Below are 17,849 nucleotides of genomic sequence, written 5' to 3' on the forward strand. Positions count from 1 at the left end.
TCCGCGCCTCAGCTTCGGCCCACCCGGCCCTTTGCCCTTCTTCTGGGACCACCGGCTTTCGGGGGCGGGGCCGACCTCACGGGGGCGGGCGCTGGCGTGCGCCGCGTCTGCGCAGAGCGCGGGCGGGGGCTCCAGGCGGCGGCGGCGCGGGCCGAGCGCCGTGGACGCGCCCCGTGCGCGCGCGCGGCCGCCTGCGCCCTGCCCACCACCCCCCCGCCCCCGTAGCCCGGGCTGCCGCCGCGCCTTCCCCAAGCGCAGGCTTTGTGGGTTTTTGCGAAAACGCGCGTCCAGGAAGGCGGAGAGAGGCGGCAGAACTGAGTTCTGTTAGACGCAGTCATCGGAGGGTTTGCAGTGCACTGAGAGCTGTGAGTACCCGGGTAGTCACTCAAGTGGCACCGGCGTCCTGAAAAGGCTCAGTTCTCGGTGTCAGAGAGGGGAATGTGGGCCTGCGGGAAACTACCCCTGATGACGTACCTGAGTGGGTTTCAACTCTGTCAGGCCCGACACCACTTTTAAAAATAAGCCTTTGTCGGCTTCATTGAGGTATAATTGACAAAAAAAAAAAAAAAAAAAAAAAAGGTGTGTATTTAAGAAGTACCGTGTGATGGCTTAATATGCTACGCATTGTGAAATGATTCCCACCTGAAGCTAAGTTACCAGGCTTTGGGTGGGGTGAGAACACCGGAAACCACTGTCTCAGCGAATTTAAAATACACCATACGGTGTCACTAGTTAGAGTCGCCAGCTCTACATTAGAGTCCCTGGAACTCATTCATCTCATATCCCAACAGGCGGTGACCCCGGGACTCACTTCTCCCCACTCCCCTCCCCATCCCTGGCTCCCCCCATTCCTCCCTCAGCATCTCTGAATTCTAATTTTTAGGGCTGAATACTACTCCATTATGGGTAGAGAGATCATGTTTTCTTTATCCATTCATCTCCTGGTGGACATAAGCATTACTGTTTCTTGACTACTCGGTGTAAGGCTGCAGCGAACCCAGAGTGCCACGATCTCTTGGATACTGACTTCATTTCCTTTAGAGAAATAGCCGAAAGTAGGATGGCTGAAGCATAGAGTAGATCGGTTTTTAACTTTGGGGGGGACTTCATGCTGTTTTTCCTAAAGGCTGTACCAATTTACACTTCCACCCACAAAACCTCACCAGCAAATGTGTCCGTATCCTTGCCAACACTCTCAACACCGCTCTATTATAGTAATCAATATTTCGCAACACCCCCCTTTGTTAACCCCAAATTAAATTCATAGGTAATATATTTATCCAAGTGCGTATTTTTTTTAATTGAAGGGTAATTGACATATTATATTAGTTTTAGGTGTACCGCAAAATGATTCAGTACTTGTGTCCGTTGCAAAATGGTTACCGTGATGACTACTGACATTCATTGCCTTGCCTACTTTCAAAACAAATTTTTTCCCTTGTGATGAGAACTTTACAGACCTACTTTCTCAGCAACCTTCACCTTCCAATATGTAATAGAGTATTATTAACTACAGTCATGGTGCACACCTCCCCGTGACTGACTTCCTCTCTCTCTCTCTCTCTTTCTTTTTCTTTCTTTCTTTCTTTCTTTCTTTCTTTCCTTCTTTCCTTCTTTCCTTCTTTCTTTCTTTCCTTCCTTCCTTCCTTCCTTCCTTCCTTCCTTCCTTCCTTCCCTCCTTCCTTCCCTCCTTCCTTCCCTCCTTCCTTCCTTCTCTTTATTATGACTTATTTTATAGCTGGAAGTTTGTGCCCTTTCACCCCGCAAGTGCATAATTTTTTAAAGAAAAAGGATATGATAGCCTAATATAAACAAGTTAAATAGAGTAAAATCCTAAGTGTCTTTTATCCTTTCTGTGTCCAGTCAGAAAACAAACCACTCTAAGTATTTCAAAAGAAGCAAGTTAATCTAGGGAACTGGTTATAAAGGTTTGGGCAGGGCTGGATGAGCATATGAGGGAAGGTAGGGTTATCCAGGATTAGTAACTACAGGAACTCACTACCCCCTGGAGCTGGAGAAGCAAAGGGGAAAATGATGTCCCCCAGAGCCTCCGAATGCAAGGCCACGGTGTCTGCCCCCCTGCACACCACACCCGGCACACCACACGACCCAAAAGACAGGGGGAAAAGGGGTCTTCCTGATCTCTTCCATTCCCCAATGCCTCCCATTGGCAGACCCTCAGAGAAGCCAGATGGGAAGGAATCTGGAAGCTGTAACTTGGAGGTTTCTGGCCCTAGAGGTGGAGAGCAGGGCTCACAAGGGATGTACAGAGCCAACAGATAATAGTTTCAATTTGCAAATTTTTAGGCACAACTACATTTGAAGATATAATGAAGATGCCAGATGCTTGAATCTGCATTTAAATAAGTTAGGATTTAATGGAAGTAAAACAAAGTTCCACGAAATGTTACAGACACTTTCTGTATCTGACTTTCGGAAAGAAAAGGTGGAATAGTGGATTCCCATATATGTATAATCACTATGAATGCAATGACTACAACAGAGATCCAGGTGGCTGTCGTGGTGACTCAAATGTCATGGGCGGCTTTGCCATTCCTGATGAGATTTCGAAACAGTCGAGTTGACAATTTATAGTAAAAAGTGTAAACAAAACAGAACTCATTAGTTGCATTGTTACAAAATTCAGTGTATACTTAAATCATGCCAAAAAGCCTTGTGTTTATATGTCAAGTGGAGTTAGGTCTGGAGCTGAAATCATTAGGAATAGGTTTTTTTCCCACCTTCATGAATATCCATCAGGACATTCAAAATTTGAGCAGGACTAAGGATTATAGAACATCCAGTTTCCTGGTCTCTTCCCTTCTAAGTGCCCTTTGCATATCCACCCCCTACCCCGCTTCACCCCCGTTGTTGTAACAACTAAAAATGCCTCCACAGATTTTTGGTCCTCTCTTGAGCAGCAGTACAGCTGTTAAGAGCACAGATGTAGTTGTGTAGTCTTGATACAGAAGTATTATGAGATATCAAATAGAAATTAGGTTATAGAATGTTGCCTTTCATTATTTTAGGAAGTATTTGTCCATGCATATGAGAAAAGGCTTGGCATTTATAAACCGAAATGTTAACAGTGGTTATTCCTTTTGTTGGAATTTGAGGAATAGTTTTTTTGGTTTTTTCTGTTTTTAAATTTTTTTTCTACTTGAGAAATTTTAGAACGCATTCAAGGGGCGGGGGGAGAAAAAGGTTAGGTCAGGCAGGCGTATCAGTGAGGATCCTTCTGGGCTCATAGGAACAGTCAGACCCTAAATCTGTCCATGGGGACTGACCCAAGTACCTGATACGAGCACTTGCTCAGACAAACTTTGGTTCTACCAGAAATGCCACCTCCTTCCTGCACACAAACCACTCTCTGCTGCTCACTCTTCCTTCGGGATGGTGAACAGAGCGTGTCCTTCCTGATGTGGGTCCAAATGGGGTCATACTAGTTTTTTGGCTTCATAGCACAGCAGTTTCTTTAAGAATAGGAGCCCGCTGAACTCACCCTCATGCCGGCCCGTAAATCTCAGGTATGAATCGCCAAACTGGGAGACTGAGTCCCACGCTTGGACAACATTTTCCATCCTCGGGCCAAAATGGGGGGCATCAGCAAGATGTAGCACGTTCAGTGGGTTGCATGCTGGAAGCTTGTGGCGGGCCTGATACTGTGGGCCCTACCAAGAAGACCGAAGAAGGATGATAGGATAGGGGCGCCCATGTGTTGGCAGGTCCCAGCATTTTCCAACTGACTTCTCACTGGGATTTAACCCAACACACTGTCTCCAGTCCAAGCTGCCAGCCTCCAAAACCTCTGTCCTGCACAGGACCTTGTGCGGGGATCTCCAGGCAGGGCGTGGGCGTGCCCGACACTCACACATCTCCCAGACCTGAACGCCTGGGCCGAGACAAGGGATAGTTTCCAGATGTGGGCTTCACATCTGGGCCAGCCATCAGAAGGCTGCTTATTTGAACAAAGACTGGAAGTACTCAAAGAGCCCCGAGGTCCAGAGAAGGCTGCCAAGAGCTGGCGAGCAGATGAGTGGAGAACAGACCTCAATTTATGGTTCTAGGAGAGGAAGAAAGCCGTGCTTTGTGGTCCCGCACGGATACGTGTGAAGCAAGGCATCCTGCTCCTTCAGGATGGGCAATGGCTCTGTTCGTAGGATTAAAATCAGGGGCTTCGATTCTAGGATGAGCAGAATTCTGAACTGAGGGTGCACTCCCATTTCCAGCATGGCACCTCGACCTTCCCCCCCCTTTCCACACCACCTCATAACTGGCATTCTGTGGAAATACTGTGGAAATAGAAAATCTTACAATTTTATGGCTTGGTGGGCCCTTTCAACCCATCATCCCCACCAGACACACACTTCCTTTTTGAAAATTTTTTCTAAATGTTTATTTTTGAGAGAGAGAGAGCGACAGAGAGCGAGTGGGGGAGGGGCAGAGAGAAAGAGAGGGAGACACAGAATCTGAAGCAGGCTCCAGGCTCTGAGCTGTCAGCACAGAGCCTGACACGGGGCTCGAACTCACAAGCTGTGAGATCATGACCTGAGCTAAAAGCCGGGTACTTAACTGGCTGAGTCACCCAGGCACCCCATTTCCTTTTATATGTAACCCTGTGACTTGGGCAAATTCCCCACTTGACTGGAGGAGCTGAGAAGAATAGATCTGTTAGCAGTCCTCTTTGGAGGACGTCAGTGAGATCGGCACAACTTGGAGCAGATTCTTACGTTCCTACAAAGTGCAGAAGTGTACTCCTTGGGCTGAGTCCTGTTGGGCTGAATTGTCTGCCCCCTCCCCCTGCCCCCGTACCTGTGTTGAAGTCCTAACCCCTCAGTACCTCGGAATGTGACCGCATATGGAGATAGGGGCTTTAAAGAGATCATTAAGTTAAAGTGAGGTCAGTTGGACGGGTTCTCATCCAATCTGAGTGCTGTCCTCGTGAAGAGATTGTGCACAGACACACGCAGAGGGAAGGCTATGTGAGGACACAGGGAGAAGGTGGCCATCTGCGAGCCCCGGAGAAAGTCCTCAGATGAAACCAACCTGATGCTACCTTGATCTCAGACTTTCAGCCTCCAGGAATGTGAGAGAATCAATTTCTGTTAAGCCACCCAGTCTGCGGTGCTTTCTTATGGCGGCCAGAACGAACTAACATGGAGTTTGGGGGACGCCCGGACCACAGTGGTGGCCCCAGCTGCCTGGCTCTGTGGGGAACCAGGGACCAGGCCGGTAGCGAGAACGGGCAGGACGATGACGAGCCCTGGGTGCAGGTGTGAGCCTGAGGGTGTTGCCAATTTATTTTCCGGTTGGTGCTTTCATTATCCTCACACCGTCAGGAAAGTTCTATGACCTGTCACTGCCTGGCTTCTGCTTTGTGTGGGGCATTAAGAAGGTCCTCGCTGAGGGGTCGGAAGACAGTTGTGCCGCAGGTCTTCAAGTCCAGACTCAGGAAGGGGCAGGAGCGTGCCCACTGGCAGGGGCGGCATCCTTAGGGCCTCAAGAAGAGCTTGTGGGTCGTTTGAAGAGAACTGGTTTCCTTCAGCGACGCTGGCACACGCTTGTGCGGTTATCACTTGGATTACAGGTAGAATGGAAATTTTACTAGCCGTGTAACCTTAGGGAAGTTATTCAAACTCTCCCGTCCTGTTTTTTGGCCCTAGGGATAAGTGGGGTTCGCAGAGTGTTATAAGCGTTAAATGAGACCATGAATAGAAAGGCTATGGAAGCACACGGCACTTTGTCTTCGGTGCCAAGTATTTCCTGAGTTCCTCCTATGTGCCAGGTTCCATCTTAGGCTTTGAGGATATAACAGAAGGTAACAGGAAAAAAATGTCCCTGCTCCACAGAGCTTACACGGTAGACAGGGAGCAACTATAAAGGAAACAGACGTGCAGAAGGAAGTGGGGTCCGCTGGGTCAGAGGCTGGTGCAGAGTCAAGGTGAGAAGAGGAAAGGACCCACGAACAGGTGCTTGCACTCCATTCACTGGGCCCCTGGGGGCGGAAGGTAGAGCTGAGCCCTGAGCTAAGGAGACATTGGAAGGGCTGCTGCTTCCTGGAGAAGGGGCTGGAAAACTCTGCTTGTTGGCCCCGGGAAATAATTAGGAAGCCTATTTATGTCCAGGATCCTAAATGAGGGGGGGGGGGGAATCTCCTGTTTAAAAATAAAATGAGTTTGGCGGCTCCTCAAAACGTTAAACATAGACTTGCCATGTGACCCGGCAATTCCACTGTGAGGTGTAGATGCCGAAACATCGAAAGCAGGGTCTCAGGCTGATCCGTGTAGAACGACGTTCGTGGTGGCTCTGTTCCCAACAGCCCAGAGGTGGAAACAACCCACCCACAGATGGCTGAATAAGCGAAGCGTGGTATATGCACACAGTGTTCCTGAACTTGAATAAGGAGTGAAATCCTGATATGTGCTCAGCGTGGAGGAGCCCTGAAAACATTATGCTCAACAACATAAGCGAGACCCATAAGGGCAATGACCGCGTGATTCCACTTACATGAGGTGCCTAGGGTAGTCCGATTCGTAGCCATAGAAAGTGGAACAGGTGTTCCCAAGGGGGGTGGGGGGTGGGGAGTCACTGTTTACTGGGTACAGAGTTTCTATTTGGGGTGATGAAAAGTTCTGGAAATGGACCATGGCTATGGTTACACAACATTGTGAATGCTCTTACCACTGCTAAATTGTGCACTTTATTTTTTTTTTATTTAATTTTTTTTTTCAACGTTTATTTATTTTTGGGACAGAGAGAGACAGAGCATGAACGGGGGAGGGGCAGAGAGAGAGGGAGACACAGAATCGGAAACAGGCTCCAGGCTCTGAGCCATCAGCCCAGAGCCTGACGCGGGGCTCGAACTCACGCACCGCGAGATCGTGACCTGGCTGAAGTCGGACGCTTAACCGACTGTGCCACCCAGGCGCCCCGTGCACTTTATTTTTTTAAATTTTTTTTAACATTTATTTATTTTTGAGACAGAGAGAGAGAGAGCATGAACAGGGGAGGGTCAGAGAAAGAGGGAGACACAGAATCTGAAACAGGCTCCAGGCTCTGAGTTGTCAGCACAGAGCCCAACGCGAGGCTGGAACCCACAGACCGCGAGATCATGACCTGAGCCGAAGTCGGACGCTTAACCAACTGAGCCACCCAGGTGCCCCTAAATTGTGCACTTTAAAACAAACAAACAAAAATAGTAAATGTTGCGTTAGGTATATTTTACCACTATAAGAAAAAAAAAAAAAGGAAGAAAAAGAAAGTTATTTGCCCCAGGTGGCTGAGCTAGGGGAGCCAAGTGCTGAGCCTGGCATCCGGGGGTCCCTTTTTCCCAGCCCCGCTTGCTCGCCAGCACAAAGCGGGGTGCTCACAGTGGCTGGGGATTTACAGCAGCAGCAGTACCCCCCGGATGGGAAGGCAGCGGCCTTCCTCGCCTGTTTCTTGCACCTGTGTTTCTTTGTGACTGTCTTTCCCGTCTTCCCTTGGAGTCATATTTTCTCTGGTTTCGGGTTGTAATTAATGGAGGCCGCTCTGCGTGCTGACATGTACCCGGGAGCCAGGCTGCACCAGCTTCAGATCTCAGCTCTGCCACTCACTAGGGGGGATTCTGGGGCAAGTTTCTTAAACTCTCTGTCCCTCGTTTTCCCACCTGTGGGAAGCGGTAATAGCAGGGGGTGGTCGTGGAAATAAAGTGAAGTCACCCGCCTGAGGTGCTTGGAGCAGTGGCTGGCACCCCAAGTGCTTTCATTGTTGGGTGTTCTCGTTGGTAGCACACGACCGGGCTGAGGGAGCTGAGGGTCTATGGCCAGCGTGCAAGCTTCTTGGACTTAGAATCCTTTTGCAGGATTCTTAAACCCCCCAGGACTCTCCTAGAACGCTGCATCAGAGCCGGGAAGAAAGGCAAAGATACACAGGAAATGTTTCCCACGCACATCCTTACTTACTCGGCGATGTGGAATGATCTCTGCATTTCTGTAGGACGTGGTTTATAAATCAATGGGTTGGGATCAGGGCAGTCTAAAATCCCTTGAAGTGTGCTCACACGCTTCCACACAATCTGAGCATGTGGTGTCTGCTTTCATTCAGCAGTGCTGCCCCCTGTGGGCGGTCCGCGCACTGCAGTCCAAGTCACTCCAGCCAGCTGGGGGCGGGGAGGACTGCAGAGGCCTGATGGTGTTATGTTTCCCCTGACCTAAGCCCACTCCTGATTCTGTTCCCTCTGTTCTCTCTAAATGGATTTGTGAGATACTTACAGCGTTCCTGTTCCCATGAAATGAGGCTTAACAAAAAGAAAAGAAAAAGGCAGCCAGCCTCTGATAACCCAAGGAGATACAGCCCCCGTGTGTGATTTGGGGCAGGTTGTGGGTCTCAGCCAGCAAATGAGCTCCTAGACGCCTACGATGTACTCTCTCCTGAAGAACATCCCACTTTAACATTTCAAGACTCAAAATCCAGGGACACAGTGAGACTAATATGTTCTATATTAAAAAAAAATTTTTTTTAATGTTTGTTTACTTTTGAGAGAGAGAGAGAGAGAGAGAGGGAGACAGAGAGAGAGACAGGGCGCGAGTAGGGGAGGGGCATAGAGAGAGGGAGACACAGAATCTGAAACAGGCTCCAGGCTCTGAGCTGTCAGCACAGAGCCGATGCAGGGCTCAAACCCGTGAGATCATGACCTGAACCGAAGTTGGACACTTAACCCACTGAGCCACCCAGGTGCCCTGAGACTAATATGTTCTATATTTTTAAAACTTTTGCACAGAAAGGAAAAAACGACCATACGCTAAATTTTAGAAAATGAAAAATGGAAAGAACAGTTTTGTAATTCATGACAAAAAAAGGCCTACTCTTCTTCCTAATACATAAAGAACTCCTAGAAATGGAAGGGAGGGAGGGACGAAGGGAGGAAGGAAAGTAGGAAGGAAGGAAAGGGAGAGGAGGATGAGCAAATGTGGGCCACATTCACAGAAAGCAACCCCGAAATACCATTTTCACCCACTGAATTGGCCAAAATCCTCATGTTTAATACCACACTCTGTGGGCCAGTCCGTGCAAGGGCAGGCACCTTGGAACATTGCTAGTGGGGATGGGACTCGGCATACCCATTATGAAGGGGGATGTGGCCTGTCAGCAGTTGCAAATATGAGATTCCACTTCTGTAGCTGCACGTGTGCACAGAGAACATACAATGCATTGAGATTGTTCATTGCAACATTGTTTGTGATAGAAAACAATGGAAGCGACAGGTGGCTCTTACCGCATTTACTGCCTCCCTGGGATGAACTCTATGCAGTGAGAAAAGAGGAGATGTGCTATCAGTATTGACATGGAAAGAACTCTACAGTATTCCATTAATAAAAATAAGCAAGGTTCAGGGCAGTGTATTTAATCTACTACGTTTTTATCTAAGGGTTGGAAGATACGAATTTATGTTTGTATTTCCTTGGTTTTGCCTTCACAAGGTTACCCGTGGAGCACCTAGACTGATGGGGATAAGGCTTGGAGGTATCCACTCTCCTTTCCGCTCCTTCTAGACTTTCCAAACTTCTCTTTCTGTATATTGATTGTTGAAAGCATGAAGGTGTTACCAGTTTACACTTAAATAAATATATTCTTATTCTCGGGGGGTAGTGAGGATTCTCCTATGCTACAATAAGAGAATAAATAGTCCAACCTTTCTGAGATGCAATTTGGCAATATGTATGGGCACAGAGATTTCACTGTTAGGGTCTTGATTACATACTGTTTAAAGCGAAACATTCCCAACTTTTGGAGGACGCACCTGTTAAATGTCCCAACATCAGGGGATGATGACATACCCGTAAGACAGTGATACATCCATAGGACAGAATACTCAAAGCTAATTCAAATACCACAAAGTATATGTACTGACATGGAAAGTTGGCCATTTGTTATAGAATGGAAAAGCAAATAACATATTTGCATATATGGTCTGGTACAATATTTGTAAAATATAGAAATATAAAAGTAAGTAAACTCTGTAAGGGTAATATGCCAACATATCATCAGTGACCATAGCTAGATAGTAGGTTGGGATCAGTTTTTGTCTTTTATTCATCTGACTTTTCTGATATTATGTATTAGCATTACAAGTAAAGTTAATTAAAAATAACCTTAGAGGGGCGCCTGGGTGGCTCAGTCGGTCGAGCGTCCAACTTCAGCTCAGGTCATGATCTCATACTCCATGAGTTTGAGCCCCGCGTTGGGCTCTGGGCTGACAGCTCAGAGCCTGGAGCCTGCTTGGGATTCTGTGTCTCCCTCTCTCTCTACCCCTCCCCTGCTCATGCTCTGTCTCTCTCTGTCTCAAAAATAAATAAAAACATTAAAAAATAAAAAAATAACCTTCCAGCTATATGTATATATACAAAAATATAGTCTTTAATAACAGGACCAGTAGCATATATCCTGTTACAGCACCTGGTTTTTCATCTTGAATACTTATCGTCCATATCTTTCCCAGTCAACAAACACATCTCAGGGAAATCGAGTGGTCAGGCTACAATGGTTTTATGATTGTTTGTTTTAGTTTTTTTCCTCAGATCTCCTGATCTTTCTACTGTCAACCCTTATTATTTATGTAATTCAGAAATAAGCACTTTTAAAAGGAAATACTTTTGTTCTAATAGTTGGCGGTTTTGAAAGCCCTTTTTACAGACTGCACACAATATGTGCAAAACCCAGCAGAGCCATGATAACTCTATATGGAGAAACAGAGACTGGGGAAGTTAGGAGGTTTTCTGGCAGTTGCCAAGCCAATAAAGTGAAGCTGGGCCGCGTTGATTAACACATGGCCCAGAAGTGCTCATTCTGCCGGCCATGCACATTCCCAGAGCCCTCCTAGACATCTGGAAGGCTTGGACTCAATTCCTACTCCACCAGAGAAGTGAACAGGGTCATCTACAATATCCAATAAAAGTCCTCAAAAGGAGGGGCTAACCAACAAGAGAAAGCATTCCTGGAAAGACAGTTGCTTGAGGGCCCCATACTGAACTGCAGTGAAAGCCTCAAGAATTCTCTTTCCACTTTCCTGTGAACATGCTTACCACTGAATGTGGGAAGACTCACGAATATTTCTAGAGAAAAGGATTTCCGTTAAAATAAAAAGAAGAAAAATAGATTATCCCCACTTATAGCTTGTTTGAAAGTGTTATTAAAGGATAAACTTACTGAGGGTAAGATTATTTTTTATCTCCATATTTCAGTGCTTAGTTATCCCAGAGATACTCAGTAGGTATTAGATGGTTGTGATAAATGGATGGATGGATGGATGGATAGATGGATGGGTGATTGTTTGAGATGCATTAATTGAAAGAGGGAAGGAAGGAAGGAAGGAAGGAAGGAAGGAAGGAAGGAAGGAAGGAGAGAGGGAAGGAAAAGGGAGGGAGGGAGGAATGGAATCTAGAAAGAAGGAAGGGAGGCTGCTGGGGTTGGTTGGATAGATGAATGGAAGGTTGGTTAGGGTGGAAGAAAAGATGGCTGACTGGCTGGCTGGTGTGATGGAATAATGGGTGGGTGGATGAAAAGATGGACTGATGGATGGAATGGGTGGATAAAGCTGCAGTTGATGTTAAAGTCTAACAAACACTCAAGTACTGTGGGCTGTTTCAGCTCAGGTACAGAGATATTGCTACATAATTTTCTTCTCTTTTAGGAAGGATGGAACTGTCTCCGCTTTTTATGCCAGTCTCATTAACAGCCGCCAAGACAGATGCGGGGCCCTCAACAGCAGTCCTTCTTCTTCGCATCCAAAGAATGGCAGAGAAAGTTAAGAGGCCGAAATGAGGAGGCACAAAAGTTAGCATCTTTATTTTATACGTGAGGTAACCGACCTGCAAATAATGAATGTCCAAGCTATTAGAGACCTTATAAAATACCAGGCATTTAAAAATAAAATTGTAAACCATAGAAATGAACAAAAGAAGAGGAAGGGCAGGGTCATTAAAGTCATTCAGTGGGACGGGACAGGTCTTCCCACTGTGGTTACTGCCAGGGCTAAATTGCAGCGTGTGAGGCCATCTGCCCTGGTATTCTTCCTGTCACTCCCGAGAGCTTTTTATTCCACTTTATTTTAGGAGTGCCAAAAGGTGGGTTTCTAATTCTATTCCTCTCTAGTTCTTTTTATAGTACTCAGATCTGGGCAAATACCAGTAATATGAAATGGGTCCTCTTCTTTTTTTGTACTTTAAATCAGCCAGAAATTTAATATCTTGAATTTCCTGCTTCTTTGGCATTCCTCACCTGCTGTGTGCATGCCAGCTGCACCTGCATGGTTTTCTGAGCACGTGTCTACCTGCCGGACTGCCTGCCAGGCCGTTAGCGAGGCCAGTGGACGAATCACACACTTGGGTGTTTTGCGATTCTGTCACTTCAATGATAGTGAAAAGCTCCAGACTGCCTGCAGCCCCTCCCAGTGTTTGCCAGACAACTCAGAGCTGGAGGCAGGCGTTCATTTAGAAACTGCCAGCGAGCAACGGAAAGTTCTCAAACACCTTTTACCTCTGAGGACTACAGCGAGTCATGGCCCTGAGTTTGTTGGGGTCTTTTATTTCTGCCTGTAAAAAAAAAAAAAAAAAAAAAGTGCATTCTCCTAAAGGCATTGACTTAAAGTGCTATAGCAGGTGCTGCCTGAACCCCACCCACACACTTGTCTTTCCCCTTCAGTGCTAACAGGCTGGAATTCCAACTGCTGACACCTCATTTTGTGTCCTGAGGACTTTCTCTTGACCTGGAGCCCCCTTTTCCACCTGTGCAGCAGGCCAGAGTGCTGGGAAATTGATGCCCCCGGGAACAGACTCCCAACAATGGTGAACAGGAGTTGGTGTATAAATGCCCCAGCTCCCTTGCCCCTCAGGTGGGATTGCTCTGAGGTGTATGTTTCTCACTGACTTCCAGAGTTTTCTGAGCAGATTTAAGCTTCAGTCACCCCCAGAGGTAGCTGGTTAGATACCACATGCTTTCTTGGCTGCCTCTTCTCTGTCTTATGTCCCTCTGCCCCTGCCAGCATCTCCTGGGATTGTCTTCCAGATAAACTACTCCATCTGGAATCTCTGTCTTAGAGTCAGATTCAGAGACCCCTCCCCCCCAAAAAAGGCCCACCTCGACCAATGGGATGCTGTTGCAGGGGTTGGAGGAACACATACTGGACATCTAGGAGATTCCCTCACAAAATCAGAAAGTGCAGCCCCTTCTATAAGCCTCAGCTGTAGTATACAATTTGGGGGCCCTCTGATGCACTGTGGGGTTCCTCTGGCTGTCACCTCCTGTCCCAGGAGTGGTGAGCTGGTAGAGAACCCCAGCCGGAGGCACTCAGAATGCACGTGTAGGTGGACAGAGGTGATGTAATCTGTGGGCATCCTCTCCAGTCTCCCACCTGGGAGGAAGGAGGCCTAAGAGGCAATAGAGGAAGTGGATTCAGGGAGAAGAATGAGAGGGAAAAACAGACGGCCTTTCTGCATCCTTCCCATTTCGCTTAGATTCAACTTATTTTTTTTTTTTGCTCCGAAGTATATTCTTTAGTGTTTCATTCAGGGAGGATCTGCTAGGAGCGAACCTTCCATTTTTATTGGGTAAAGAGGTCTCTGTTTTGTCCTTGCTCTTGAACAGCAGCTTGGCTAGACTTTGAAGTCTACATTTTCTGTCTGCACGTGCGTTGTCTTCTGGCTTCCATAGCTGATACTGAGAAGGCTGTTTCCAATTGGACTGTTGTTGTTTTGCAGGTAAGCCTGTTTCTGTGTGATTTGATTTCTGGTTTCTTAATCCAGAGAGATTAAATCCTTTATTCCCTTGCTAACTTCTGCAGTTTCATTCTCATCTGTCTGGGCATGCCTTTATTTTTATTTATATTGCTCAGGATTCCCTATTCTGAAAAACCTTAAAAAAGAATCTCAGCCAGTTTCTCCCTGACTTTTGCCGCTCTCTCAATCTTTCTAGCCTCGCCTGAAATTTCTATTAAGGGTAAGATAGATCTTGTTATTTTATCCTCCATGTTTCTTAAGCTTTCTTTAGTATTCTCTATCTCCTGTTGGCTCCTTCTTCCAATTTACAGACTCTTTCTTTAGCTGTGTCCCAAGCTGCTGCTTAGCCCCATCCACCAAGTGCTTCATTGAAACGATCCCATTTTTCATTTCTAGAAGTTCTGTTTGGCTCTTCTTCAAACCCATTGGTCATACTTATCCTCATTAGTTAGTCTCTCGTCTGCGGGTTTAATTTTAAACATCACTTTATGCACTCTATCTGAACATTGTATTATCTGAAAGTTATTTTTAGTGTGGACATTCACTTTTACTCATGGTGACTGTGTCCTCTAGTGCTTTGTAATTTTTTATTTTTATTGTAAGCTTGCCTTCCACAGGGAAAATGTTGCTTTGTTCTGTCTTGTTCTCTGTGGGAATCCTGTGCAATTTGGAACACAGAAGTGTCCCTCCATGGTCGTTTTATTTTGGCTATTGCCAGTTGTCTTGGGGATAGTCAAATCAGCTAAAAACATCACCACCTCTACATAGCCTCCTTGGGCCCCTTTCTCTCAGCTGAGCCTTGGAACCTCTCCTCTCTGCTCACATAGCTCCTTGTACATATCTCTATGGCATCTCAAATAGCACTCTGTTTGGAGACTGTGTGTCTGTGTCCTCAGTTACTCTAGAAGCCCCTCAGGCACTCATCAGGTCTAGCACAGAGCTCATAAATGTTTGCTGAATGAATGAACTTGGAGAAATAAGTCTTCAGTGCCTCACCTTCTTTGAATGGGATGTTATCTTTTGTCCTGACCTCATGGGATTTGGAGACATCATAGGCCCTCTATGATAGATCATGGAGCTATCCCATAGACCTCATGGGACTTGGGGAGATGCTTTAATTCACCCCTAACATCACTGCATCAAATCCTTAATTCCCTGCCTAAGATAATTAACTAAGGGGCTCTCACAAGCTGTGAAACACTAACATAGGTACCTCCCAGTGCTATTCCACTGTGCCTGGTGACTGGTTTCCCACTCATTATTATCTGCTTCCTTTGTGCTTTGTGAGACAGGAATGGTTGCAATGGAAAAGATCTGTTGTGTACTAACAACTTCAAACTTTTCTGAGACTAAAACAAGGCTGTACCTGAGGCTGATATACTTGGACATATGCTGGACTTAGAATCCCTCAAAATCAAATGGCAGCAGCCAAGCAAACAGCCGTATCAACCCTAAATGGCAACTGTGTGTTCCTCCTTTTCCCAGCTTGACTGAGCGCTCTTTGAGAGCATGGACCATGACATACATCTGCTGGGGTGTCCTCATGGCAAGGTCAGAAGCACGGTGCTGAATCGTAGGTATGGTTGAATTTTGACCGGTTGAGTTGTAGTTAAAAGTAGAGTCAGCGTTCTATATACGAAGTAGAAGCCACCTCAGAATACTGACAGTTCTTAATAATAGCAAAGCCATTTTTGGTTTGTACTATACTTTTTCTTTTCTGCTCAAGCATTTTGTGGTGGGGAAAAAAGGATTGGGATTGCAGTGTTTTTTAGTGGCTCCAAATAGCTATCTTCCTCTGCCCCCTAGTGGCCTCATGACAAATTGTAAGAACCTTCATGGTTCTCAATTTCCCTGGTTGCTTCTGTTCTTACTGTTTTTGTTATTGGTTATGAAAAAAAGATTTCCTTAAACTTGCGGCAACCTCAAAGTGCCCTGTGTTAAAAATTAAATGAATGAAATATAATTTTACTAGAAAATATACGTGCAGTGAGGGGCATCGAGAATCTAGAATTTAGGAAGTGATTCTCTCTCATTCTCCAACAGGCTCCATCCGTGGCCGTCCATCTTTGGTGTTAATACTTTCTGGGACAGTTGTTTGCCACTCTGGGACCCTTTATGTGACAGCTCCATTTGCACCAGCATGAAATGTCCCTCCCCGGCTGCATTCTAGAACCCGGAACCTCCCAAGTAAGACCTAAGCCTGCCTTCACCTGGTGGGGTTATCTGCTTCCCTGCCTGGATTCCTGTCCAGACCAAGAACGGCACATTCCTCATATGCCTTGGCTCCTGGCACCGAGTTCCTCCTGCCTGTGCTCTCAACATAACACTAGTGTGGGGGAGCCCCAAGAGAATCGGGTTCTCAACACCAAGCATGGTTATTTCTGGTGAAGTACAGACCACGCAAACCATGTCTTTATTTATGCCACCGAGCCTGCATTAGCTCCCTTACCAAACCCGGAATCCAAGTGGCTCCTCTTGAGCAACTTGCCTCCCAACAGCCCCGGTCACCTTCACATGGATAGTGGCCAAGGAAGGCTTTTCTCATTCTGCCGTCATAACGGTGGCTTCTTTGTTCAGTGTAGCTGTGGGAAATTTATTTTCGTCTCTGTTTTTTTGCCAGGAGACTGGATCATAATCTGACAATAAAGAGAAATTCCAACCTGAAGGATTTTGACCACAGAGGAAAGAACTTCCTGAAAGTTCTCTTTCAGGAAGAATGATGGGATGTCCCTGGGGCCAAGAATCAAAAGTTGTGTTCTTGGCCTCAACCCTGTCTGGCTGCCATGCTCCTTGTCAGTAGCATGGAATTTACCTCAGTGCGATCTTGTAAGGATTATAGGAGGGGGAAAGGCTTTCTAGAGGAGAGAAAGCCTCCTCTCCTTATAATCTTGAATGGTCAGCTGAAGGATACTGTACAGTTTTAGGAACTTTTCCCATAAAACCACACTGACTTCAGAAAATTAGCTCTCCTGTCACTAGCTAGTGGGAACCTCAGTTCACAAACTCATTGGGGTGTAAGAAATGCTATGTTTTTAATTTCCCCTAAATCCAATTCTGAATCTCTGTTAGTTTCCTAGGCCTGACGTAATGAAGTACCTCAAGCTGAGTGGCTTATACAATAGGAATGTCTCACATTTCTGGAGTTTGTGGTGTTCTCCCTGTGCCCCTGTTTCTGTGTCCACATTTCCGTTCTTTTAAGGATACAGTCATATTGGCTTAGGGCCCACCCTAGTGATCTCACTTTAACTTGTAACTTAATTTTTTTTTTCTAAGAGAACCGGGGAGAGGCACAGAGGGAGGGAGAGAGATAAGCAGGCTCCATGCTCAGTGCAGAGCCTGATGGGGGGCTTGATCCCATGACCTTGGGATCATGACCTGAGTTGAAATCAAGAGTTGGATACTCAACCAACTTAGCCACCCAGGTGCCTCTGTAACGTAACTTAAAAAAAATTAATGTTTTATTTTTGAGAGACAGAGAGAGAGAGAGAGGGAGAGAGATTGCAGTGGGGGGGGGTGCAGAGAGAGGGAGGGAGACAGAGAATCTGAGGCAGCCTCCACGCTGCCATCAAAAAGCCTGACCTGGGGCTTGAACCCAGGAACCGTGAGATCATGACCTGATCAGAAGTCAGACGCTGAACCAACTGAACCCCCCAGGTGTTCCACTTCACTTTTTAACTTAACTTTGTAAAGGCCCTATTTCCAAATAGGGTCACATTCTGAAGTACTAGAGGTTAGGACTTCAAAATATCTTTTTTGAAGGGACACAGTTTAACCCATAACAGTCTCCATCCCGCCAAGCTAGTGGGAAACCGTTAGCTCCCTCTTCACCACACCCACATATCCTCCAGCCTGGGACTGAGCTGCTGATGTTTTTGGCCAAACCCGAGGACCTGGGAGAGCCCTTTGTCTTAAGTCTTATTTGCTGCGTGGTGCCCAAGCTTGCATGGTGTCTCCAAGTCAGCAGCCAGCCAGCCATGCTTTGCCTGAAAGCCCCAAACCCCTTGCCTCACTGGCAACTCCAGTGTACAGAGAGTTGACTGGGTAATATGGCACCCTACATAAGTATCCTTTCTGAATATTGCCACTTCACCAGGG

At 46.5% G+C, this 17,849-nt stretch overlaps 1 long non-coding RNA gene across 3 annotated transcripts; it reads left to right on the top strand.

The window, feature by feature from the left end:
- Positions 1-247: 247 nt before the first annotated feature.
- LOC124517156 (uncharacterized) lies at positions 248-17,063 on the top strand. 3 transcript variants are annotated; one of them, XR_006963322.1, is made up of 6 exons: positions 248-365; positions 11,672-11,835; positions 13,624-13,736; positions 15,240-15,331; positions 15,798-15,941; positions 16,375-17,063. It is a non-coding gene; the product is annotated as an uncharacterized LOC124517156 (long non-coding RNA). The 3 variants fall into 3 exon arrangements; XR_006963320.1 differs by having other exon boundaries at positions 15,798-17,063; XR_006963321.1 differs by having other exon boundaries at positions 13,627-13,736; positions 15,798-17,063.
- The last annotated feature ends 786 nt before the right edge of the window (positions 17,064-17,849 follow it).

Source organism: Lynx rufus, unplaced genomic scaffold (genome assembly GCF_022079265.1).
Source record: "Lynx rufus isolate CCGP_SWC_20201006 ecotype Redwood Valley unplaced genomic scaffold, mLynRuf1.p SCAF_20, whole genome shotgun sequence".
NCBI lineage: Eukaryota > Metazoa > Chordata > Mammalia > Carnivora > Felidae > Lynx > Lynx rufus.